The 26,036-nt window shown below is 49.5% G+C and overlaps 1 protein-coding gene across 5 annotated transcripts in view; it reads left to right on the top strand.

Annotated features, from left to right (window-relative positions):
- The window catches only part of WSCD2 (WSC domain containing 2), a 115,491-nt gene that overhangs the window by 12,416 nt on the left and 77,039 nt on the right, over positions 1-26,036 (top strand). For 2 of the 5 annotated variants that reach the window (XM_070385956.1, XM_070385955.1), the window contains exon 2: positions 19,107-19,299. The exons of the other annotated variants lie outside the window; for them this stretch is intronic. The gene's annotated coding sequence lies outside the window, so the exon portion shown is untranslated. The remainder of the gene's footprint in view (positions 1-19,106; positions 19,300-26,036) is intronic. 5 annotated transcript variants of the gene reach the window in all.

The raw sequence follows: 26,036 nt of genomic DNA on the forward strand, positions 1-26,036 counted from the left end.
CTGGGGGACCAGCTACAGGGAGCACCCACTCCCACGAGCTGTCTCCCCACATCTCTCAATGGTCTTTAAGGTGTTATACACAACCTCTACCTGCTTGTAAATGTTGGTCACCCAATTCAGGCAATTTTGAAACACCAGACAGAGCAAACAGGCATGCCTGTGGGCTCAGCTGGACCTCTGTTGTAAAGCCAGGTCTCCCCAACACGGGGGACACGGAGCCTGTTCTGTCTGAACCACAGAGAACTGGTGTTGGGGATGCCCTCGGAAGACGAGCCAGCCCTTTGCTCTAGAATCTGGTTGTGTGCCGCCTGCCTTCAGCATCCCCCTGGATGTCCCCACAGGAGTTCCTTTTCATTCTGAGCCACACCATTCGTAACAGGCTCCGTGGATGGCTTCAGTGCAAACGACCGCTTAGAAGCAGTTCATTTTGCTGCCTGAGATTATTAATGTTCTCTCTGATTTCCTGCTTCACTCTATTGATTTCCTGGGATAAACCTTTCTCTGCAGAGGCTGTGAAGGTAATTCAGCTGCCATCCCTCCATGTGAGGGAGGGTTGGATCCTGGCTCTCCCATCCCACTTCCTGCTGTGTGACAGAGGGCAAATCACTCCACCTCTCTGAGCCTTGATTTTCTCTTCTACGACCTGGAAGGGGGGTCCTCAGAGCTCCTGCCTCCTAAGGAGGTGTTGGTCACACGGGAGCCACTCACCAACCTCGGCTCCTCCTGTGCAACTCCAGCCCCGGTGACCTGGGGAAAGTGAGAGACACGCTCATGCTTCTTGTCTGTGTTTAACACCCACTCTATGGAAGGTTCTTTCCAAGCATCGGTTGCTGTTCAGTCACTCAGTCGTGTCACTCTTTGTGACCCCATGGACTTCAGCACATCAGGCTTCCCTGTCCTTCACCATCTCCCTGAACTTGCTCAAACTCATGTCCGTTGAGTCGGTGATGCCATCCAACCCTCTCATTGTCGGTCGCCCCCTTCTCCTCCTGTCATCTTTCCCAGCATCAGGGTCTTTTCCAATGAGTCGGCTTCTTTGCATCATGTGGCCAATGTATCGGAGCTTCAGCTGCAGCATCAGTCCTTCTGATGAATATTCAGGGTTGATTTTCTTTAGAATTGACTGGTTTGATCTCTTTGCTGTGTCCAAGGGACTCTCAAGAGTCTTCTCCAGCACCACAGTCTGAAAGCATCAGTTCTTTGGCACTCAGCCTTCTTTCTGGTCCAACTCTTACATTCGTACATGACTACTGGAAAAATGATAGCTTTGACTATATGGACCTTTTTGGCTCACAGCAGCCCTGAAGTTTGTGGCCTTATATCATTCTCCTTATTTACAAATGAGGAAACTGAGGCTCTGAGAGGAGAAGGGATCTGCCCAAGGTCACACAGGTAGGGGATGCCAGAGCTCAGACTTGAACTCTAGCGTGCCTGCATCTGGCACCCCTGGCTCTTGAGAGGGGCGCTACCTTCTATTGGAACCAGCTGCATTCACAGAAACTCATGGGCACCAAGGACCCCTTAGCAATGGGCTCTAGACCCAGCTCTGCTGCTAACTTGCTGCGTCACCTCAGGAGACTTTCTGGACCTCTCTGGGCCTTTGTTTTCTCAGCTCCTTAGACTCACGTTGCTCCCTTCCAACCTCAGGGCCTTTGCACATGCTGTGCTCTCTGCCCGGCATGGGCCCCTCTCTGCCTCCAACCTTCTTTACCTGGTTAATTGCACCTCCACCTTCGGGTCTTGGGTGAAGCATGATTTCTGAGAATTCCTGTGGAGTTCCCCTGGACCAGATCAGATCTCCCCCACTGTATGCTTTCCCAGATCCATCCCTCTCCTTCAGGGTTTGTGATTCCAGTGCTCCGTGATGATTTAACTAACCTGTGTCGCCTCTGCCAGAATTGCCCACTTGAGGGGGATTGGGGAGTCAGTTAGATCTCTTCCCACACCCACACTCCAAGCCTGCCATATATTTACAGCAAAAGGTTGTGGTTATTAACTGAAACTTAAAAAGAACCCTTAGGACCCTCAGATACTGGTAGGAGTATGAATTAGTACAACTGCTTTGAAAAACTGCTGTGCTATATTTTCTTACATGGCATGATACATCCTCTAATCTGCTATTCTACTTTGAGATATAGACTCAATAGAAATGAGGATATATGTTCTTTTTATACATGTAGTAGTCGTAAGCATGAGAAGCCAGAAACTACCCAAGTGTCCATTATAGTAGAATAGACAAATAAAATGAGGTCCCGTCATAACACGGAGTAGTACACAGCAGTGAAAATGAACTGGCTACAGCTTCGTGCCACAAATAATGCCCAGCAAAAAAATCCAGACACAAAAGGGCAGGTGTGTGTGCATGCCTGCTAAGTCACTCAGTTGTGTCCAGCTGTTTGTGACCCCTATGAACGGTAGCCTGCCAGGCTCCTCTGTCCATGGGCAAGAACACTGGAGTGGGTTGCCATGCCCTCCTCCAGGGAATCTTCCCAACCCAGGGATCAAACTCGCTTCTCTTACGTCTCCTGCATTGGCAGGCAGATTCTTTACCACTTGCACAGCCTGGGAAGCCTGTGGGCATATACTATACAATATGAATTACACAAAGCTCAAAACAGAAGCTAAGCTATAGCGTTTAGGTGAAAATATGATAAAGTAAAGCAAGGAAGAAGTCATCAGGACGGTCACGACCTTGGGTGAGGAAGGAGGGAGAGGTGATTAGGAAGGAGCACAGAGGGGACTTTGAGAAGCTGGCTTTTGTTTCTGGCCCTGGAAAGTGGTTACCTGGGTGTGTGTTCACTTTGCAATAACTCATCAAATTGTACATCTTCATTTTGTGTTTTCTTTTGTCTGTGGGTCACGGGTCTCATGGAAAGACCCCCTGTACCCACCGCAGATAATTACCTCTCGGGGGGAAGTGCCGCCTAGACCACACTGCCTTGGTTTACGCACAGGGAACATTTCTGTCATCCTGTTTAAGCAAAGGTTTCTCTACTCTCCGCGGCATGGGGTGTGTCTCTCTATCCTGCAAGCCCCCAGGACTCCAAATTTACATGTGTGGAAACAACCCAGTAGCTTTCTGTTTTGGCATGGAGGCCACCTGGCCAGAGAACACAATTATCCCCTTTTTCTCAGACCTTGATAAGCATGGGGTGAGGGTTGATGGCCCCAGAAGGAAAAAAAAAAAGAAAGAAACTAGGAAAGAAAGAGAAAAACAAAACCTGAGAAGCGTTTTCAAGTTTCTAGTTTTGCCGGCTACCAAAAGACAGGGCATCAGCTGTCCTGGGTGGAGGGTCAGATAACACAGCTGGGGCAGGGCTCAGAATGAGGACCGGGGCTCCGAGGTGGGGCAGCCAAGTGCCCGGCCCTGGGGAGGGGCTGGCCCCCCGTCCAGGAGAGCTAGGTCAGCAGACTGACTGCCCCAGATCTTTTCCAGCCACCCTGACCTCCGTTTCCGTGCAGATAGGAGGGTGGTCCTGGGCCCTCCTCTTGAACCTGAACCTTAGCTAGAGAGCAGAAATACCGTGATTTGTGTTTGTCCTTGGAGCTTGAGAGGGCTCCCCTGGTGGCTGAGATGGTCAAGATCCCACCTGCAATGCAGGAAACTCCGGTTCAATCTCTGTGTTGGGAAGATCCTTTAGAGAAGGGAATGGCAACCCACTCCAGTACTCTTGTCTGGAAAATTCCACAGACAGAGGAGTCTGGATGGGCTAAGTCCATGCAGTCATAAAGAGTCGGACATGAGTGAGTGACTTTCCCTTTTAGAGCTCAACACGGGATATATCAGGTCTTCCACATGCTTCCAGAAGCCTGGCTGATGGTTTTGGGTTATTAACTCCCTTGATGATGAGCTTCATCCATTCATTTAGGAAATATTCATAAATCTCCTACTTACCATTCATTCAATAAACATGGATTGTGCTTACCTTTTTCTGGACTCTGCTAAGCATCAGGGATATGATGAGAGTGAGTAGCTGGTTTTGGTTTGCCAGGGATTTTCCCAGTTTAAGCACTTAACATCTAAGTGTCCCAGGAACCCCTCAGTCCCCCGCAAACCTGGACGGTTGGCCCATGTGAGCAGGATGCTTCTGATGACCAACCTCGTAGAGCTCTCAGTCCAGTGGAGGAGGTAGGCAATTACAAACCAGTGCATCAGGAGGCGTGGGCTCCAAAGGAGATCTCTCATCCCAGTAGAGGGTTTCCAGGAAGGCTTCCTGCAGGAGGTGGCATCTGAACCTAGCCCTTCGAGAGGAGTAGGGCCAGGCAGAGCTGGAGAGTGGGTGAGGGAGAAAGACAGTATTCCTGATGGGAAAGAGAGCTAGAGGCTTGTTTTCAGAGGTGAATCAGGTGAACTATGGCTGGTGGTAGAGAAGAGTAGGGTTGGGGAGAGGACCAAGGAGGGGTAGGTCATGGATGACCTTTTGAGTTAGGGGGGCAATCACCTGGCATTTGGGAAACCTGGGTGGGAAGGGAAGGGAGAAGGGAAGTGAAAGCTCCAAATTTCTATCTAAAGATTGGCTGGGCTGCTGTGTAAAGCATGAAGGAGGAATTGACAGTGGAGGTGGGGGTGGGAAAGGGTTGAGAATGGCTGGAAAGAGGCTGTTGGGCAGGGCTCTTCACTGAAGCTTCCACATGCTCAGGCCAAGAGCCTCAGAGGCATCTTTGACTCCCATGCTTCATCGGCTGCCCCACAAGTGACTCTGAGTAAATCCAGCCCCTCCTCGCCATGGCCACCCCGTTCCTGGCATCCCATGCCCTTTTCCTCCACGGCTCTTATCATCTTCTAATCTACCATGTGATTGGCACGTTGATTTCGTTTGCTCTCTGCTTCTTCCCTCAAGAACAAGGTGTCCTCAGCCTCGAAGCTATTGACATTCTGGACCACGTGATTGTTTGTTGCTGGGAGCTGTCCTGGGCATCCTGGGATGTTTCAGCAGCATCCCTGGCCTCTGCACCCACTGGATGCCAGTAGTACCCCCCTTCCTGGGAGGTGATAACCCAAAAAAAAAACCTCTCCAGACTTTGACCAACGTCCCTGGCAGGGCAAGGGGGCAACATCGCCCCCGAGTCAAGACCTATCGCACAAGAATTTACGTTCCGTGAGGACTGAGATTTTTGTGCCCTTAACCGTGTTTCCCCGGCGCCCAGAATGTGAAGCCTGGCTCACTCATAGTGGTGCTCACTGAATGTTTGTTGAATGAATGAGCGTGAGATGATAGGGTCGGGGATGGGCTTGGAAAACTGTGAAGGGCCTGGGAGACGGTAAAGTGACTAGATCAATAAATAGAGCTACCTTTGTATCTATTATGGTGGTGATTCCAGCCCTCTTCATTATCCTTTCTGGGACTCATGTTCCATTCATCATATGACAGAGGAGGGGTCAGAGAGGTTAAGTGATGTGAGGAGGAAAAAAAAAAGTAGGAAATGAGTGGTGGAATCAAGCTCGAACCCAGATCTTTAGGAATCAAGCTTGAACCCAGATCTGTAGAAACCAAGTTCAGGGTCTTTTCAGGTGTCAGATACCGTCATATAATAACAACTGTTTATTGAGCGGTTGTTACATGCCAGGCTCTGGGCTTTGGATAGATCGCCTCGTTAAAGCCTCTGACAACATCATGAGATTACTACTGTCATCCCGTTTTTACAAGTGGAGACTGTGAGGATCAGAGAGGTGGAGTGAGTTGCCCAGAGCCACACAGCCAGGAATGGAACAGAGCTACCTGCCTGGGAATCTGAGGCTGACTCCCCTTCCCCTCTTAGTAATGGCTTCACCCCAAAGTGCTTTTCCTTTCCCTCTAGTCTGCAAAGGAGAAATGATCAAAGGATTCCCACTGACATGTTAATTTTCAAGGCTGCATTTTGAAGTGCCCTGCAAGGAGATTCTGTACATTTCACAAAGCCCCCTAGCCTCTTCCTGCTTAACCTCATCTCCCTGGCCCCACTGCCTCTGTGTGATGCAGAAGGCTGTTGCTCTTAACCACTCTGCTCTCCTTCCCCTCCGATTGGATAGATTTTAAATAAATAATTTCAGGGATGTGTCATGAGCTTATCCAAGGGGAAAGACTGGCACATTGTGGGAACCTACAGGAAGCAGACTCAACTTATTTCACGGGGTCTCCAAGGAAAAGATGTGGAGACGGGGATGAGAAGGATGGGTGGGAATTAACCGAGCAAAGGAAGAGGGTGGAGAATATTTGTGGGTCAGGGGGAGCTCAGCTCGGGGAGATGGCGTGTTGCAGAGGTGCATCGTGCATTTGTCCAGCTGCAGTTCAGAAGCAGCAGAGGGAGGAGGTGCTGCAGAGACAGATGGGCGGACTCGGATGCCATAGTGCATGCTTGGGAGTGGATCCCGGTCCTCTCTTTGGCCTTCCCTTTGGCAGGCTCTCTGCTCATCCTGTCCTGACCCTGGATCCAGAAGCAACACAGACAGCCCCCTCTCAGAGGTCAGGCCCGAAGCCTGTTGTGGCTCGCCGTGGCCAGGTTGAGCAGACACGCTGGGCAGACCTCCGTGAGAGGCTCTTAAAAAAGAAGAGCCTGTTGGAGCCGTGGACCAGCCTCCCTCTGCAGCCACTGGTCTAGCCCTGGGTCCTTGCCTCATAAACCCTCCTCTGACCTGAGTTTGTCTCCCGAGATGGGGCTCCTGGCCCCTCAGTGGCTGCCTCTCCTCCCCACCCTGTCCCCAGGGCTCAGCCTCTGCTGTGGGGGCCCAGCGTGGTCACGCTTCAAGGCTCCTCAGACTGTTCCTCACCGTATCACATGCTGTCTCCTAGGATTCTTGCTCAGCTGAGGTCCTGCTGATTGGTTTACTGGTCTAGCTACTGACATCCCATCTGCAGCAGGAGCGTTTGGGGCTGGATAACTCCCGGTTGTAGGGGGCTGTCTTGTGTGCCTGGTAGGATGTTGAGCAGCGTCCAATGCCAGGAACACCACCCCCTTCAATTGTGACAACCAAAAATGTCTCCGGGCATTGCCACGTGCCCCCTAGGGGACAAAATTGCCTCTAGTTAAGACCACTGGTTTAGATCAATCATAACACATTCCTTGGGAATTGGCAAATCGCTGCCTCCTTCCAAAGATAGGGGTTCTGTTATCCAAGTAGAGGGAAGGATATATATATATACACAAGATATGTAATAGTGCATGCCATGCTTATTGCAGTAGAGAGTTTTTCCTTTTCCTTCCTCCCTCCCTCTGCCCCTCTGTCCCTGCCTTCCTCTGTCTTTTTCTTCCTTCTTTCTTCCTCCTTCCTTCTTCCTTCTTATTCCAACAAAACTTTCTGTGCATTATTTATAAACACAGGCAGCCGAATCTGGCGTTTGACCCTTTGGATACAGTTTACAGACTCTTGGAATTTATTTTAAAATGGCAACCACAAAAGAAAACCAAAAGCCTCTCTTCCTTGAGGTAAAATGGCCCCTTGTAAGGCAGGCACTGCCGTATTCACCGCCTTCTTTGTATAGTGTTATCCATGCAATAGATAGTAAATCCATTCTTTAAAAATTTTTTACCCTTTCCTCCCAATTTTTAAATCGCAGTAGAATACACATAAGATTTGCTGTCTTAACCACTTCTAAGTGTACAGTTCAGTGTATTCAGTACACTCATACTTTTGGGCTACCCCACTGTCGTCCAGCTTCAGCATCTTTGGAGAAATTCTCAAGTTGCTTGGCCAGAGGTGGATGAGCCAGGATCGCCTGGACACGCCCTCTCAGTTTATATCTGGGGAAACTGATACCCAGAGCAGGGAAGGGACTTGCCAGGAGACATCACCAGTTAGAATCAAAGTCAAGATTAGAACCTAGGGCTCACTCTGCCCAGGCCCCCTTCTTTGTGGCTGCCTCCACCCTCCCCCCAAGGAATGGGGGTCCAGAATACCTTGCACACAAAGACGCCACATAAATATTTAGTGACCATGCTGGCCAGGGACTCCACCGAGGTGCTCCCTGGGGTTAATTCGGTTCCCTCTCTAATCTCTGAGAGGTTGGGAGATGAAAACCTACTCCAGAGGCTAATGGCCAATTAATTACTTTATTTGGCCAGATAACACATCTCATCTTTTTTTTCTAGAAATTCCTTCCCCCCTCCCTGCTCCCACCACCACCACCACCAAGGTATGATCCCTTCTTTGCAACAGCTCTCCTTACTCTCTCCGCACCCTCCCCTGCCCACCATGGGACACCAGACAGCGGGACGGCTGCTCTGCGATAAGCGGGCCATCGATCCCCTTTCCGCCCTCCTGGACCCGTCTCAGGGTGTCTGGGGAGCCTCAGTTACCCTCACAACAACAGCATTTAGCCAGACCCTCCTCCTCCGGGATGCACAGAGGCATTAATTGCAGGGAGAGTAAGAGAAAGAGGGGAAACAAAACCCAGCAAGACTGCCCATTCCGAAGGTGACGCAGTGGGAGAAGGACGCCTGGCCAGCTCTGATTTCTGAGTTGTGTTTTTTTTTTTTTTGAAAGTGCCTCTGCATGGCTTGTTTTCTCCACTGGCGGGCTGATAGGGGACGGCGCCCAAGGCAGGACCAAGTTAGAGGCTCTGTTCAGACAAGCGAGGCAAGGGTCCAACCTGTGCTGGGAAGGGCAAGGGCCAGGAGAACAAGGGCTCTGTGTGTTCATGGGCACAGGGATGGGAACCACAGGCTCCAGCCAGGTGCCAGATGCCCTCAGAAATCCACGAGGCTGGAGAAATACTGGGTCGGGTGGCATCGGTGATGGGTAATCGAGATAGCCGTGAGCAGAGATTTTTTAAAGTGAGCTGCATTTGGGATGATGACAAATTCCCCCTCTTGGTGGCCAAGTCTGCTGGGGATGAAGGTGGGACTCCCAGGAATGAACCAAGCCCACCCAGGAGGCTGAGGGGAGGGCTGGATGTTCCTGCCCTGGAAACATGAAAGAGCCCAGGGAAGGAGTGGCAAGCTCAGATGTCCTTGGGGGCCAGGCAGGTGACCTGATGCAGGCCCCATGGGACTCAGTTTGCCATGGTTGATCACTGAGCTAGGTTCAGCTCCCAGCTCTTCAGCTTGCTTAGCTGAGTCACCTCGGACCAGTGATTTTAATCTTCATGCCTCAGTTTACCCATATAGGAAACTGAGTCAGTGCTAGTACTTACCTCATTGAGGCCATTGCAAGGGTGACATAACACACACTTAGAAGCAGCAATGCTGGTTTATCTTTCAGAAGCAGGACCTCTGGGTTTGCATTCCAAAGCACCAAATCACTAATGGTTGGCCGTGAACTCAAATTGGAAAATGAACAGGAACAGCCTGTCCCCTGGCTCTCTGCAGCCCACAGCCCACGGGCTGCCCTGGCACCACCCTCTAGCCAGGGGTTTTGGACAGACCTGGGCTGTCTCTCCCGCTGCCTGGTTCTTGACCCTGGACAAGTGGCTTCCCTTGTCTGTATTGTGTTTGAAACATCTATGGTATCAGTAGGAGCCTGGAGAAAGCGATGACTCACTCAGATTGGGCAGCAGACGAGAGTCTATGAAGGCGGACGGTGTGCAAAGTGGGGGAATCACAGCGGATGGTGCCGAACTCCAGGGTTAGTGCCCGAGGGGAGCTGTTACCACCTCTAGTCCTGAAAAGGCAAAGCGCAAGAGAGGTGGCAGAAGCCCAGAGCAAAGTGTGTGGAGAGGGATCGGGTCTTTGGTGGAGGGGCTCAGCCAACCCTGGTGACTCCACAGAGAGAGAGGGACTGGGGGAAGGAATGCCCTGCCCATTTTATACCTACTTTCTCCTCGCCTGCCCTCACATTGGCCTAACTCAAGTGGAAGTCAGACAGCCTGTGGGTGTGGTTCATGAAGACCACCCTAACTAAGGCAGAGTGCGGGGTGGAGAAGGGGAGGAGTCGACGTGGGGGCAAATGAATGACAGGTGATGCCACCACCCTCCTGGATTCTGGAAGGTTTTCCTTAGCCAGCTAACAGGTGATGCTAACACACAGTTGGAGCGACAGGCTGAAGGTATTCTCATTGTTTTCGCAGGAGGGAAGGCAGGGGCGCTGGAAGGGAGAGTGGAGAGTCCCTCTGTGTGTCCTCAGAGTATGTGATCGGCCCCTTAGAGATGATAAAGGGTGTGTGTGCTTCCTGTTGCTGCTGTAACAACATCAACTCAATGGCTTAAAACAACACACATTTATTCTCTTATAGTTCTGAAGCTCAGGTGTCCAAAATGGGTCTCCTTAGGATAAAATCAAGATAGGGGCAGGGCTGTGTTCCTTCTGGGGGCGCTAGAAGAAATTGTTTCCTTGCCTTTTCCAGCTTCTAGAGGTTGCCCACATTCCTTGGCTCATGACCCCTTTCTGTTGTCAAAGTCAGCAACCATATCACTCTGGTCTCAACTTCTGATGTTGCATTTCCCGGTTTGACCTCTCACCTCTTGCCTCCCTCTACTAAAGACGCATGTGATGGTGTTGTGCCCACTGGATAATCCCCATCTCATGACCCTTAACTGCCAGGTTTCTTTTGCATGTAGAGTAAGAGTCATAGGTTCCGGCGATTAGGACATGGTCATCTTTTGGGGGGTCTTCACTGTGCCCACGACCAAAGGGTTCTAGGAAGCTTCTCAGAGGGGAGGTGTGTTCCCACCCCCATGCCCAGGAATTCAAAATCCCCTCCATTAACGTATCTTTTTTAGAGGAATGATCTCCCCAAACTCCAGCATTTCTTGATCTACCTTCAGAGAACTCCCCAGAGCTGCATGTTCCTCTTAAAGTGGCTCTTCTATCAACTCACTATTTTATTCAGCTTCATCCTAAGTGATAATATATGTAAAATCAAGGTTCGATGTTCACTTATAAATTTTCTAAGTATTCCCATTTAAATAATTACGTAACTATTGACATTTTAGGGGAGGTTGATGTGTGAAGCACCTACGAGTGCCTCGTGGAATACTATGAGCATGTGAACACCCCATGGCAGAGAATTCGGATTGCCACAGGGAAAGGCGACTAGGCTTCCTAGATGGCAAATTTGCCCCCATTCCCAGCCTGCTGCCTGCATTAGTCAAGGTTCTCCAGAGAAACAGAACCGAAGAGAGAGACAGACGTGTTATAAGGGATCGACTTAATTTCAGAAGCTTTGAATCTCAAGGTCTGCAGTTAAAGAGCTGGACACCCAGGAGAGCTGATGGTATAAGGTCCAGTCTGAGGCTGAAGGCAGAAGACAGACATGGTGTCCTAGCTGGAAGACAGTCAGGCAGAGAGTGACTTCTCCCTTAGGCCACCTTCTCATGTCGTATCTCCTTCTCTGACGCTGACCCTCCCACCTCCCTCTTCTAAGGACCCTTGTGATAATGTTGTGCCCACTGGATAACCCCAGGTAATCTCCCCATCCCCAGACCTTTAACTTAATCGTATCTGCACAGTCCCTTTTGCCTGTAAGGTAACAGAGTCAATGGTTTTAGGGATTAGAACATGGGCATCTTTGGGGGAGGGGGTCTTCATTCTGCCCACGACAAAATGGTTCTAGAAAGCTTCTCAGAAGGAAAATATCTTCCCGTTGCCATGCCCAAGAATGAGGGCCACATGTATTGGGGAGCACAACCTGCTTTCCTCAGCTATGGATTCATATGTTAATCTCATCCAGAGACACCCTTTCAGGTACACCCAGAGTCATGTTTGACCAAATGTGTGGGCACCCAGGCACCGTCAAGTGGACACATAAAATCAACCATCGCAGTGATGTTGTGAAAAGAAGGCTGAGAGGGGAGTGAAGAGACCTAGGTGTGGGTTCTGGATCTGCTGTGTGATGTTAGCCAAGACTCATTCTTTCCTGGGGCCTCAGTTTCCAAATCTGTACGATGGGGATGACCCCTAAGGTTCCCTCTTGCTCAGACATGATGTGGTTTTGCTCTTAGCCCACTGTATGTTAATAATCAAACACTGGGAGATGAGACAGGCTAGTTTTGACAGGGATGCCTAGAGTATGCGGTGCAGTTGGAGGCACCAAAGGACTCTATCCAACCCCAGAGCCAGCATGACTCATTCTTCCTGGACCTCACGGGGCACCGTATGCGCACATAGGTCATGGCTGTTAGTGGGGAGATTGTTTTATTCGGTCTTGTAGCCATCTCACCAGGCCTAGAATAAGGACTCGGTATATTATCTGGTTGCTGAAGACTGATTGAATGATAGAAGAAAAGTCAGCATGATGTGTGAGACAATGCCAAGACGTCAACATATCCAAAAGGCCCCTCATAGGACTGGAGACCCTCATAAATGAGTGGTGAGTGTACAGACCTGGGTAAATCCTAGAGCCACTGCTTAGGCGGAGCTACATGACCTTGAGCAAGGTACTTCAGCTGTCTGAGCCTCAGCATTCTCATGCATACAGTGGGGATAATAGTAGAACTGAATCATAAGTTTGAAAGGTGTCTCAAACTTTGAGACACCTTTGACTGGTGTCTCAGTGGTAAAGAATCCACCTGCCCCTGCAGGGGTTGCAGGAGATTCGGGTCCAATCCCTGGGTCAGGAAATCCCCTGGAGAAGGAAATGGCAACCCGCTCCACTGTCCTTGCCTGAGAAATCCCATGGACAGAGGAGCCCAGGGATTGCAATTCACTGGATCACAAGAGCTGGACATCACTTCGTGGCTGAACAACAACAACAACCTATGCAAAAGGCACAGCCCAGTTGGAGAGGCAATGGCACCCCACTCCAGTACTCCTGCCTGGAAAATCCCATGGACGGAGGAGCCTGGAAGGCTGCAGTCCATGGGGTCGCTGAGGGTCGGACACGACTGAGCAACTTCACTTTCACTTTTCACTTTCATGCATTGGAGAAGGAAATGGCAACCCACTCCAGTGTTCTTGCCTGGAGAATCCCAGGGACGGGGGAGCCTGGTGGGCTGCCGTCTATGGGGTCGCACAGAGTCGGACACGACCGAAGCGACTTAGCAGCAGCAGCAGTGCCTCACACTACTTCAGTTCAGTTCAGTCGCTCAGTCGTGTCCGACTCTTTGCGACCCCATGAATTGCAGCACACCAGGCCTCCCTGTCCATCACCAACTCCCAGAGTTCACCCAAACTCATGTCCATCGAGTCGGTGATGCCATCCAGCCATCTCATCTTCTGTCGTCCCCTTCTCCTCCTGCCCCCAATCCCTCCCAGCATCAGAGTCTTTTCCAATGAGTCAACTCTTCTCATGAGGTGGCCGAAGTATCACACTTAGTTAGTGCTCCATAAATATCAGCAACAACAACGTGTGTTTTTTTTATCTTTTTATTTTGTATTTAAGTCTAGCTGATTAACAATGTTATGAGAGTTTCAGGTGAACAGAAGGGACTCAGCCATACATATACATGTATACATTCTCCCCAAACCCTGCCTCCCACCCAGGCTGCCACATAACATTAAGAGTTCCATATGCTATGCAATAGATCCTTGTTGGTTATCCATTTTAAATATAGTAGTGTGTCTAAATAGAAATGATACAAATGAATTTACAAAACAGAAAGAGACTCACAGACATATAAAATGAACTTAGGATTGCCGAGGGAAGGGCTAGTCAGGGAGTTTGGGATGGTCATATACCGCTGTTCTTACTGTTCCCATTCTGCCTCCCATGCAGGTTGTCTGGGGAAGATGTAGATGATCCAGTCAAAGCACATGCCTTTCCTGGGCCATTCAGGGGATGTAGGGAACTGTTGTTGACCCCGTGTACGAGGAGGCATGTTAGGTTCTTTGAAATCGACATTGAGCACCCTCCCCGATGCAGCACTCCCTTCCCCATCATTCTGCATCAGCAAGCCATCTGTGCCGTTCAAATATTGTTCAAATGTAATATTTCTGAAACTATTTTTAAGATGCTTCCTAAATGCTTGCCAAAACTCTTAACGGTCCCACGTGAACAAAAAATAAAATCGTTCGTCAGCTTTGCATTGTGGAAATAGACTGTCAGATGGAGAGAAAATGAAGGCAGTTGATTCAGTGCACCCCAAAGAGGAGGTGGAGGTGCTGGGTGCATACCTGACTGTGCCCTGGTCGCCCAGGTAGCCTCAGAAGGGTCATGCAGCATCCCAGAGATGCTTCCTCCCCTGAACGATGCGTTATTCACAGGGTAACCAATCGGGACAGCTCAGCACCCATGAATGGTAGCTGTTAAAACTGTCTAAAAAGATACTTGTGAAATGGCCTTCCCAGATGTTAGTTTTCCCATAAGCTGGACTCGGAGAAGGCAATGGCACCCCACTCCAGTACTCCTGCCTGGAAAATCCCATGGACAGAGGAGCCTGGTGGGCTGCAGTCATGGGGTAGCTAGAGTTGGACACGATTGAGCAACTTCACTTTCACTTCTCACTTTCATGCATTGGAGAAGGAAATGGCAACCCACTCCAGTGTTCTTGGCCTGGAGAATCCCAGGGACAGGTAAGCCTGGTGGGCTGCTGTCTATGGGGTTGCACAGAGATGGACAGGACTGAAGCGACTTAGCAGCAAGCTGGACTCAGTAGTAGAGGGATCGGGGATGAATTTTGGGTGGATTTGAGCAGAGCCTTTCTAAGAATGGGTTGCAATCCAGCCCTGTCTGTCTACTTGAGGAGCCAGCACATTTAAGAATCTGGCTCGACAGATTGCTGAATTCCTTTGAAGCGGGCAGCTGTGGGTGGTGGGTATCAAGGAATCTATTTAAGGCCACAAATTCAGGTGCACCGGAAGCATCCATTTTCTTATATCTCTTTGAGTGAATTCAGATTAGACTTGGAGTCTCTACTGGGTTGCAGGAGACTTAATTTTCATCATCACTGGGTCCACCTAGTCACCATCAAAATCCATTCATCGATCTGGTCTGTCTCCTCCAAGTCTGCAAACATGCTGCTTCTGGGCCAGGCTAGCAATCTGTGCCTAGGTCGGTATTTCTGGCATTAAGAGTCCACCCACTCCCCTTGGGCCTCTGCCAGGACCTGTTTTCCACTTCTGGTCTGGTTCCCTGTCACAGAAAAATTGTTTCCGCTCCCCCAACCTCCTCTCCAAGACCCCCCTGCAGGCCCATCAATGAGCTTTCAACCGGGTTTGCTAATAAACAGTTTTAAGATTGAACAAGGCTCCCAGATGTTTCACTCTGGCTTGCTATATTTATTTAATTAATAGGCTTTATTTGAGGAACATTTTTATTTGGCTGTGCCGGGTCTTAGTTGCAGTATGTGGGATCCTTAGCTGGGGCAGGTGGGATCAAGTTCCCTGACCAGGGGTGGAACCTGGGCCCCCTGCACCTTGGCGCGTGGAGTCCCAGCCACTGAACCCCCAGGAAAGTCTCGGGGGAGGGAGTATTTTTAAACTTACAGAAAGATTGAACAGAAAGTACAAACAGTTTCTATACACCCTTTCAACACACCCCCACCCGCCTCTGCCCAGTTCCCCTGGAAATTAACATCTTGTGTTAGTGTGGTCTATTTGTACAACTGGTGAGCCCGTACTGGTACATTATTATTCCCTAAAATCCATAGCTTACGCCAGAGTTCACTCTGTGCTGTGCATCCTGCGGCTTTTGACAAATGTATAATGACACATAGTCACCATTACGGAATCAGGCCGAATCATGTCACTGCCCTAGAAAAACCCTCTGCTCCATCCCTCTCTTCCTCCAACCCCTGGCTAACCACTGACCTTTTTACTGTCTCCATAATTTTGATTTTTCTGTGTTTTTCAAATCTTTAGCTTCCAAGATTTAAAAAGTGGAATATTTTGTATAAAAATCCAGATGTCCGATGCATGCTTAGTCACTCGGTCGTGTCTGACTCTTTAAGACCTCATGGACTGTAGCCCACCAGGCTTCTCTGTCCATGAGATTTTTCAGGTGAGAATACTGGAACAGTTGGACTTCCCTATAGCTCAAACGGTTAAGAATCCACCTGCAATGAAGGAGATCAGGGTTCGATCCCTGGGTCAGGAAGATCCTCTGGAGAAGGGGATGGCAACCCACTCCAGTATTCTTACCTGGAGAATCCCATGGACAGAGGAGCCTGGCGGGCTACGGTCCATGGGGTCGCAAAGAATCGGAGATGACTGAGTGACTAACACACCCATACTGGAACAGGTCGCCATTTCCTCCTCCAGGGGATCTTCCTGACCAAGGGATGGAACCCACGTCTCCTGTGTCTTCTGCATTGCAGGTGGATTCTTTACCCATTGAGCCATTGGGGAAGCCCCTAGATGTCCAGTATCTCTGAGAAAATTGATAATGTCCAAATGCAGATTCAATCCCTGAGTCAGAAAGATCTCCTGGAGAAGGAAATGATAACCCACTCCAGTGTTCTGGCCTGGAAAACCCCATGGACAGAGGAGCCCGGTGGGCTACAGTCTAAAAGGTGGCAGAGTCGACATGGCTGAGTGACTAAGCACACAAACAAAAACAGGTGGCCGTGGCCTGGAGCTGGGTACCAAGTGCTGCCCCCTCCGAGGCATGTGGGGTCTCTCGTTGTTGTTTCTACATTAAATTACATGTGGCCCCCAACTCCCTTCCTTGGCCCCTGTGGGCATTTGAGTTTGCAGCCCCGCTCTGGCCTCCTACAAACACCAGAACAGCCTTTGACTCGTGGGCTGCTTCTATTTCCTGCCCTGCAAATGCATCCCTGAGACCAGGTGTCACAACAAGACCGGATACCTGCTTGAGGTGGGGAGGAGAGAACCATGTTAGGGAAATCACGCCCAAATTAAATCCTCTGAAAACTGTCCTGTCACCTGTGGAGGCTCATCCAAGACCCGCAGACAGCCAGCGGGAGGGATGTCTGAGGCGGGAACGGGGTCAGCCAACCTCCTACACTTGATAGGTTTCTTCTGCCTTCTCTGCACAGCCTGAACTTACCAGTGATCTGAGGCTGGGGGCCCCGGCGTGGGTTACGCACAATGTCCTTCAGTGGCCGCCACGGCGCTGGGTCAATAATTTATGCTAATGCTGCAATTCACCCTACTGACCTCCTTCCTGGAGAGTGTCAGGGAACTGGACACCCAGAGATTAAATTGCCCCTGGAGGCGGAGGGGTGGGGGTGGGGGCGGAGGGAGTAGGTGGTGACAAGTGCAGAGAGAGGAGGAGGTTCAAGGCCAGAGCATCACTTGCCAAGACACAGGCAGAAATGAAGACAGCCTTTTAACTTGGCTTCAGGGTTTCGCTTTAGGGAAGAACCTGAATCTCCAAGCCGTGAAATGAGAACCAGATTGATGTGAGAGCGCCTCTTCCCTCCTGCCTACAGCAAGCCCCTGAACAGTTTCCAATCAGAGTGTCTGGGACAGACTGAGGAGTGGTCAAGAGAGCACCGGAAGCAGAGTCCAGTTGCTCCCCTTCCATGCTGAGCGATCCTGGGCAAGTTGCTCTAGCTTCTGAGTCTTCATTTCCATCTCTGGCATGGAGACACTCACACACACCCACACACTCAATGAAGGCAGTAATAATGCTTATCTGTCGGGAGAATAAATGGGCCTGTCATGTCCCACGGGGTCCTCTGTATCTCCTCCCCACAGCACCAATGTCTTGTCATCTGCCCGAGTCATCATACACGAGCCCTTCCTCTTTCTCACCCTCTATGTTTATTCAGTCCACAGCAGTTCGTTTCCTTTTGTTTCATTTTCACCCACTGCCGTGTTGAAGGACACGTGAGTTGTTTCTCCAGCTTGGGGCCATAGGGAACAGAGCTGCTAGGAACATTCTCGTGCAAGTCTCTCAGTAGACAGAACACTCACTGCTTTTAGGCTTGTGCCTGGGAGTGGAATTGCAGGGTCATGGGCGAGGTGGATGCTTAGCTTTAACAGACCCTGCTGGTCCTCCCACCTGGAGCTCATCTTAGAAACACCTTCCCTGCCCACTTCAGCTTTCTCTCCAGAAGATCCATCTTCCAGCTCCACACTGAGCTGGTAACAGGAATTAGGAGACAGCCTAGCTCAGGACACCTAACCTTCTGACTCAGAGGTTTGGGGCAGGAGGGACATGGAGAGGATGGAGAGGGAAGAGGACCCACTCTCCTTTTCACTCAGCCTCTTTCTTTATCTCTTGGATTCTCCCATTTGCTAAGTTACTGAGACAAAAGTTTGGGGTTCATTTGAGGGGGTGGGGGAGACGTCTCCCAGACTTAACTCATCAGCATACCACCTTTGTGATTTTTGCCACATTTGTTAATTTTTCTTTGAATTGAATTGCTTTTTTTTTTTTTTAAATGAAAACTATTTACTTAAGAAGGTAACTTACCTGAGACTGTAAGTCAATATATGCCATGTGCTCAGTCGTGTCCCACTTTGCAACCCCATGGACTATGGCCCATCAGACTCCTCTTTCCATGGGATTCTCCAGGCAAGAATACTGGAATGGGTTGCCATTTCCTCCTCCAGGGGATCTTCCCCACCCAACCTGAATCTCTTGTGTCCCCTGCACTGACCGGCAGGCGGATTCTTTACCCTCTGAACCACTGTATGCCTCTGAAATCAATACAACTCTCCCTAAAGAGAGGCTGATGATTATAAACACTAAAAATAAAACAACCCAAAGTTGATCAGTTCCAGCCAGATACAGTTAATGTCCAGGGACTATGAGCCTGAGCCTCTCTCCGTACCTGTAAGGTACCGATTCCACGCCTCTGGTCTTGGTATGATGGCGATGGGGACATCTCATGAATCTTATGGGTGGTCCCCACAAGGACATTCCTGCATTGTGATTCTGCTGGAGCTTCCACTCCTAAGCGAAGTCGTCTGTTAGGTTCAGCAAAGCCCTCAGACTTTCCGGGGAAGTGTTTGTAGCCCTTGGGGCCCTGCCAAGGTTAAGCGGAGAGAATGGTCCTGGGGAAATTCACTCGCCGTGTCATCTGCTTCCAGGCACTGACTCGAAGCCCTGTCTCACGGAGGGTAAGCAGGCTCTCCCCAGGGTGGCTGCTGTTAGGGAGGTGGTGATGTGCCGGGATCGGGGTTTCCCGGCAGACCCACCTGGGTTCCAAGCTCAGCTCTCCGCTCACTGTGTGTCTCGAGTGTCCGACTTCTCCTCTTTGGGTCTCAATTTGCTCTACTATAAATGGGAGTCCTCACTCCAATCTCCTCAGGTGGTGAGACTGATCAGAATAGATAATGCACAAAATACAACAGGCAGATATTTGATAGACAAAAAGCATTATTGTGGTTCTTCTTTCTTAAGGAACCCATGGGCTGCGTTTAAACTTCTGCAGAGCTGATTGTTCCTCTCAGAGACTCATAATCATCCCAAATCTTCGACTCAGAAAGCCCTTCACCGTCCAACCTCAGTTCCATCCCAGATATCTGCTTTCCCACAGCCCAGGCCACAGATGTTCACAAACCTGGGTGAGAATCCGGCAATAGCTCTAACACAGGTAAAACTTTTTTAAATTGAAAGTTGTTGTTGTTTAGTTGCTAAGTCATGTCCTATTCCTTGCGACCCCACGGACCGTAGCCCACCAGGCTCCTCTGTTCGAGGGATTTCCCAGGCAAGAATACTGGAGTGGGTTGCCATTTCCTTCTCCAGCAGATCTTCCAGACCTCAGGATCAAACCTGCATCCCCTGCTTGGCAGGAGGATTCTCTACCACTGAGCCGTCTGGGGGATTGAAAATGGCAACAACATAACTCAAACGGACTTCCTAAAGAGAATCTTTTCTCTTGGCTCACAGCCATCTAAATCTGTAAGCGCTTGCTTCAGGTGCGGTTTGATCCAGGCTGAAACAAAAAGCATCAGATCTTAGTTTCTCTGCATCTCTACCTTAACTGGTCTTTGGCTGCCTGACGTTAACAAGACATCCCCAAGAGCCCAGTCTCATTTCTCCTACTTGTCCCAATCCACAAGAAACCAGAACCTCCCTCTCCCAGCCAGTCTCGTTGACTCTAATTAGATTATCTGCCTGCTCCCGAACCAGTCACTGTGGTAGGAGAGGGAGACAGCTATGCTGATCGGCTTAGTCTAGTCGAGACTCGTCTTTGGAGCTGAATGTGGGGTTAACCCTACTCAGACCACATTGGCTAGAGGAGATGTGGGTTCTGCAGGGTGTTGAAGCCAGAGGAAGCGGGCAGGGGTCAAAGGATGCTGCAGATGCATTAACCAATGTCTTAAAAACTTTCTTCAAGAAACAACAGATTTTCCATTAGAAACCTGGTAATATAACAGAATTGAAGGAGTCTCCTTCTCTCCCTCTCTCCTCTCTAACTTGTTCCCAGTGCCGTGTTGCCTGAAAATAACAAGGTTGGAGTCAGAGTGATGAATGGGGCAGGATTGACTCGGCACTAATTTTGCCTGGAAGCCATAGCTATTTTGGGCTCCTGCTGAGCCCTGGTTTAGCTTAGCTGGTTAGAGAGCAGGGCTCATGAGGTCAAGGGTATAAAAAGGAACAGAAACGTGGGCCTGGAGGCAGGAGTCCTGGGGCCAGATCTTCAAACAGGTCACTCACCTCGCCCCAGGCTACTGCCTCCCCATCCCCCATGAGGGGTCCTGTCCTCCTGCGCCCACCTTCTTCACCAGGCACTCCTACACATCTCTCAGGTCACAGCCTGATTTCTCACTTCAAAACTAGGTTGTAAGTCCCTCCATGTACTTCGGTAGCCCTGGGGTTCTGGGTTCAAGGCGCAGTTCTTGCGGTTTCTCAGTGAACAGCTTGGGCCAAGTTTTTCAGCCTCACTGCACCTCAGTTTTGTCATCAGTCAAATGGGGAGGATGTGAATAGTGCCTGCCTCATGGGGTTGTTGTGGTAATTACCTGGGGTGATTTTTGCAAGAGGTTTCCCTGATGACTCAGTGGTAAAGAATCCACCTGGTCAATGCAGGAAACACAGGTTTGATCCTTGATCCAGGAAGATACCCTGGAGAAAGAAATGGTGACCCACTCCAGTATTCTTGCCTGGAAATCCCCATGGACAGAGGAGCCTGGTGTGCTACAGTTCATGGGGTCACAGAGTCGGGTATAACTTGGCAACTGAGCAACGATTTTTGTAAGCATTTAACACATGGCCAGCCTCAGTAAACGCTAGCTTAAATGAATGATGGTTCTGAAAATCACACAGAATATCAAGCTAGCGAAATCAAGCTTCTGCTCCCTATCGTTTAAAATACACAGAACCAGAGTTTCATTTCATTCTCTCCTCTACCTCACCATCTAGAACTGTGCCTGGCTTAGTCAGATGCTCAATAGACTATGTTGAACAAATGTCCCAGTTCAGTGTGTTCTGGGGAATTCCCCTAGTTCTGTTGAGAGCCCAGAATTGCACAATTAAGTTATCCACAGGTCTCAAGAGCAACGTCAAGTTTGCAAGGCCAGCGTGAACTGGGGGTGGGAGGCTTCCTTGTGCAACAGTTTGAGCTGCTAAAAATTACTTCCCTTCTTTGAAATTCCATTTTCTACTCTCTCCGGTTCCCACCCACCCAGAGCCTTGAAATTCTGGAAGACCCCCACTAACATGCAAATATCTGTGCATAAATTCATTATCACCCTGGTGTCACTGGCTTTGAAGAATTAATTAGAAGAGCAGCCTGGGGAGGGGAGCAAGACAGTGGGCTGATGGACTTTGTGGAGTCGGGGATGAAGGAATGGAAAAGCTGTCAAGAGGCAACCTCCCTGGGTGAGAGGAGAGGCAGCCCAGACCTTAGGTTCTGCCCAGACCTTGACCTGTAGCAACTCTGTATAAACTTGGTTGGCAGCAGTGCTAGCAGTAAATAAATAAAATGCCCCAAACAAGACCCTTCTGTTTGAGTGGCCCATCAAAGATCCGAGGGAGGTTATTTCACTTGGCAGCTTCCCCCGTGGGTGGCCAAGGAGCCGAACATGGAGGCTGTTCTCCTTGGGCCTTCTTGTGCTAGGAAGAGAGAATAAATTCCACAGGACCTGCGGTGGATGACTTACTTTTCTCTCCCTAAAGACATTCTCAAAGTTGTGTGGTAGAGCGTTCTTTGGCCAAAGAAAATGTCCTAGGAGTAAGGGTGTGTGTGTGTGTATGTGTATGCTTAACCTGGTTAAGAAACTTGCTCAGGATCAGGGTAGGCTCGGCAGCTCTGAGCCCAACACTGTGCTTTGTGCTCACAACACACCGGGGAGGCAGAAGATGAGGCTGACAGTGATAACACAGGTGATGTGATAATGACAGAGATGATGGCAGCCAAGATGTTGATGACGACGACCATGACGGTGAGGATGGTGATGATGGCGGTGATGGTTCTGATGGTGGTGGGAGCAAAAAGTCTCCTGAGCACATACCGTGAACCCAGCCCTCTTTGAAGTGCTTCCATTTATTTTACTAATTCATTGCATCCTCACAACCTCCTTGTGAGAAAGGGTCTATAATCGAATCCATCGTTGGCTAGTTGTGTGATACTAGGCAAGGTAGTTCATCTTTCAGAGCCTCAGTTTCTGCATCTGTACAATGGGGAGAAAAACAGCATTTCTCTGTAATGTAGTCAATGCAGTTTGACATAAGTGGATAGGAGATAAAAGTGACTTTTATAGTTCCTCATTTTGAAACCACTGGGTGTCATTTTGGGGGACTCTGAAGAACTCTGGTACCACAGTCCTTCATGTCCCAGTGCAGAAAGAATTCAGTGAGAGGCAAAGTGATAGATAAGAAGTGATTTATTAGAATAGGACATTTGTGAGGCTTACAAGCAGGTGGGTGACGGGGCGCCGTGCCCCAAGAACTTACTGGGCTAAGGTTTTGTAGTCAAAGGAAAAGTGGGGAGGGGGAGGAGAGCGTCTTTATCTTTCCTGAGTAGACGTCATGCTTCCACCATTGGTTCCTCCTCCAGGTTGAGGAGGTGAGTTTCCTTGTCCCTACAATGGCAATCTAATTATTGTTTTTTATGTGTGCAGAGGGGCTTCCCAGGTGGTACAGTGGTAAAGAATCGGCCTGCCAGTGCAGGAGGTGCCAGAGACATGGGATCGATCCCTGGGTTGGGAAGATCCCTGGAGGAGGAAATGGCAACCCACTCCAGTATTCTTGCCTGGGAAAATCCAATGGACAGAGAGACCCGGCAGGCTGTAGTCCACGGGGGTCGAAAGAGTCAGACACAACTTAGCAACTCAGCAATAGCTAATCTGTGCAGAGAGCTTGTCCTAACTCACTGAGCTCGCTGGGCAGGATGTGCGTCTCACGCCGCCGTCGTTTTGTCGTTTGGGGGCATGTCTCGTGCTTCTTGTGGTTTTGTCGCTCAGCAAGCCTGCTTGGCTTTGCAGTTAAGCAAACCTGCTTTCCTGAGCGATCATTAACTTACAGGGGTCTCCCATGTTTTTTTCTACTTACAATCCCCTAGTGAGATTAACTATTTAATCACCTATTTTGTCCCTTTACTCTCTCTGCATCAATTTGATTCTCCTGCCAACTCTGTGACGAAGGAGCTACTATGATGACACCAGTGTTACAGTAGGCAACTTCTCCCAGTTAGGAGTGGCTAAGCTGGGGTTCAAAGCCAGGCATAGACTCTCAGTCCCATTGGCCTGCAGAAGCTGTCTTACTTGTTTCTGCAGGGCTGTTTCTGATCCACCAGATTCCTGGGCTGAGGCTGGGCTCGGGGGCCCACAGGAGCCCAGATTGGCTCCAGAACAAGCTGGGCTCGGTCAGCTCCCAGCGAGGTCACACTTGGGGTGGCCTGGAGCTGCCCACAGGGTGGGGTTCGGACAAAGAGGCTGGAGCTCTTGGGTCCATGGCATGAGTCATCTGTTACCCACACTAGTCTGGATGCCAGAGAAACAAACTGTTCACCTCTCCTCCCTCCCACATGAGGAGGCCACCGAGCTGCAGCGGTGATGCTTCTTGGCTGGAAATTGATGAATCTACAGAGTTTCTCCAGCTCTGCAAACCCCCAGAGATATTCAGCTCTCCTGAGCCTCACCGTCCGCTATGGCGGCCACTGAACCAAGATGTGCTGTACGGGTGAAATGCACGCCGGAGTTTGAAGTCTTAGTGTTAAAAAACAAAGACAAAACCCGGAATATAAAATATCTCATTGATAAATTATGTTATATTTATGTTGAGAGGACTATATTTTAGACATATTGGTTGAACTAATTTCACCTGTTTCTTTTTACCTTTTTTAATTGTGGTTTCTAGAACATTTTAAGCTATACATACAGCTCACATTATACTTCTCTGCTCGAGAGCGTGTAGTCAACTGGGGCCACTTAACAGCTTGGTTAAGAGTTTCAGCCCTCGAGTCAAAGAGACCTGATTTCAAACCCCCACTTGGCCCCTGAGCACCTGTGTGACCTTGAGTGAGTCATTGCCCCTCTCTGGGCCTCAGTTTCCTCACCTGTAAAGTTAATAAGAGTCCCTGCCTCGTAGGGTTGTTTCGTGGGTAAATGAGAGGTGTTGTGGACAACGGTGAGTAAAATGCCTGCTATGAAGTGAGTATTTCATAGCTAAGAGCTGTTAACATTGTTCGTTGTAGCTGATGTCAGCTAACCCCGTTTAGCCCAAACCTCTCCAGACCCAGAGGTCTGTCTTCTTATTTGTGTCTGTATTTTGTTTCTTGAACAAGCTTCATGATTTTAAATAATTTTTTCACTGAATTAAAAGTAAGTATTAGAGCAATAATTGATGAAAAATTCTTCTTGTCTTGAGAATGAATGGACTCTGACATTGAGTCAATCCAATTCCGGCCCAAAAAAAGAAAAAGCACAGAGTTGTACCATTTTTTGTGGATTAAAGTATAATTTGGGGGCTGTGGAAACCCCAAGAGATCCCATGGACTCCCTGTAGTGCTTTTGGGGGGCTTTAAGAACTATGAGAGGGAGAGAAGGGCCATAATATCTTTCAATCCCCTCACCCTTATGGACAGGGGAATAGATGACCAGAGAGTTTAGGCAACCTGTTCAGTGTCACACAGCAAGTAGGTAGCAGGTCATCCGGCTCCAGGGTCTGTGCCTGGAGCTGCTTGCTTTACTGCAGCAACAGATCCAGTCGTCACAATAATCCTATCATTATTCCTTTTTAAAGATGAGGAAAGAGGACCAGAGAGGTTAAGTCACGTGTCTACCATCACACAGCTGCAAGTGGCAGGAGTGAAATTCAATACCTGCTATGTCAAGAGCGTCCTCCCCCAAATTCACCTCCACCTGGAACCTCAGGGCCTCATTTGGAAATGTGTCACTGGTTAAGATGAGGCCACATGGGATTCAAGTGGGGCCCTAATTCGATGACCGAAGAGAAAACTGGGCTTCCCTCATGGCTCAGTGGTAAAGAATCTGCCTGCCAATGCAAGAGACGTGGGTTTGATCCCTGATCCAGGAAGATCCCACATGCCATGGAGCAACTAAGCCTGTGCCCCACAATGGTGCACGTACAGATCTGAGTCTGTGCTCTAGATCTCAGGAGCTGCAGCTATGGAGCCCCTGTGCCTAGAGCCTACCACACTCAGCAACAAAGAAGCCACCACAGTGAGAATCTCCCACACCGCAACTGGAGAGTAGTCCCCGTTTGCCCCAACTAGAGAAAAACTCGTACAGCAACAAAGACCCAGCACAGCCAGAAATAAAAATAAATAATAATAATAAATAATTTTAAAAAAAAGAAGAAAAAACAGGCAAACACAGAGAGAATGAATGCATTTGAAGATGGCAACAGAGATTGGAGTATTGCCTCTATCATATAAAGAATGCCAGAGAGGGCCAGCAACCACCAGGAGCTAGGACAGAGGCATGGAACGGATTCTTCCTCAGAACCTCCACAAGGAACTAATCCTGCCTCCTGCTGCCTCCTTGATTTGGAACGTCTGGTCTCCAGAACTCCAAGAGCCTAAATTCCTATTGTTTAAGCATCTCCCACTCCAGTTTTGGCAATTTGTTATAGCCGCCGTAGGAAACAAACGCACCAGGCATGACATGCTTGCTGCCCCTTTGCTGTGAAAGCCCTGGCTTGTTCTGGGGAGCCATGGAGATGGGCCCTCCTCCGTGTCCCCAGACCCTCCCACCAGCCCGAGGCAGCTGCTGTTCCTCCAAGTGGCTCCACAGGCTCTGGGCTGTGAGAAAGGCTGGCTGTGGTGCAACTGTGCCATTCCTCTGCTCCTTGCATCGTGAGCTCTTGCAAATGACTGTTTTCACTCGAAAAGAGGCTCCAGAGAGCTCTTCAGCCGCTCAGCAG

This window comes from Bos mutus, chromosome 17 (genome assembly GCF_027580195.1).
Source record: "Bos mutus isolate GX-2022 chromosome 17, NWIPB_WYAK_1.1, whole genome shotgun sequence".
Taxonomy (NCBI): Eukaryota; Metazoa; Chordata; class Mammalia; order Artiodactyla; family Bovidae; genus Bos; species Bos mutus.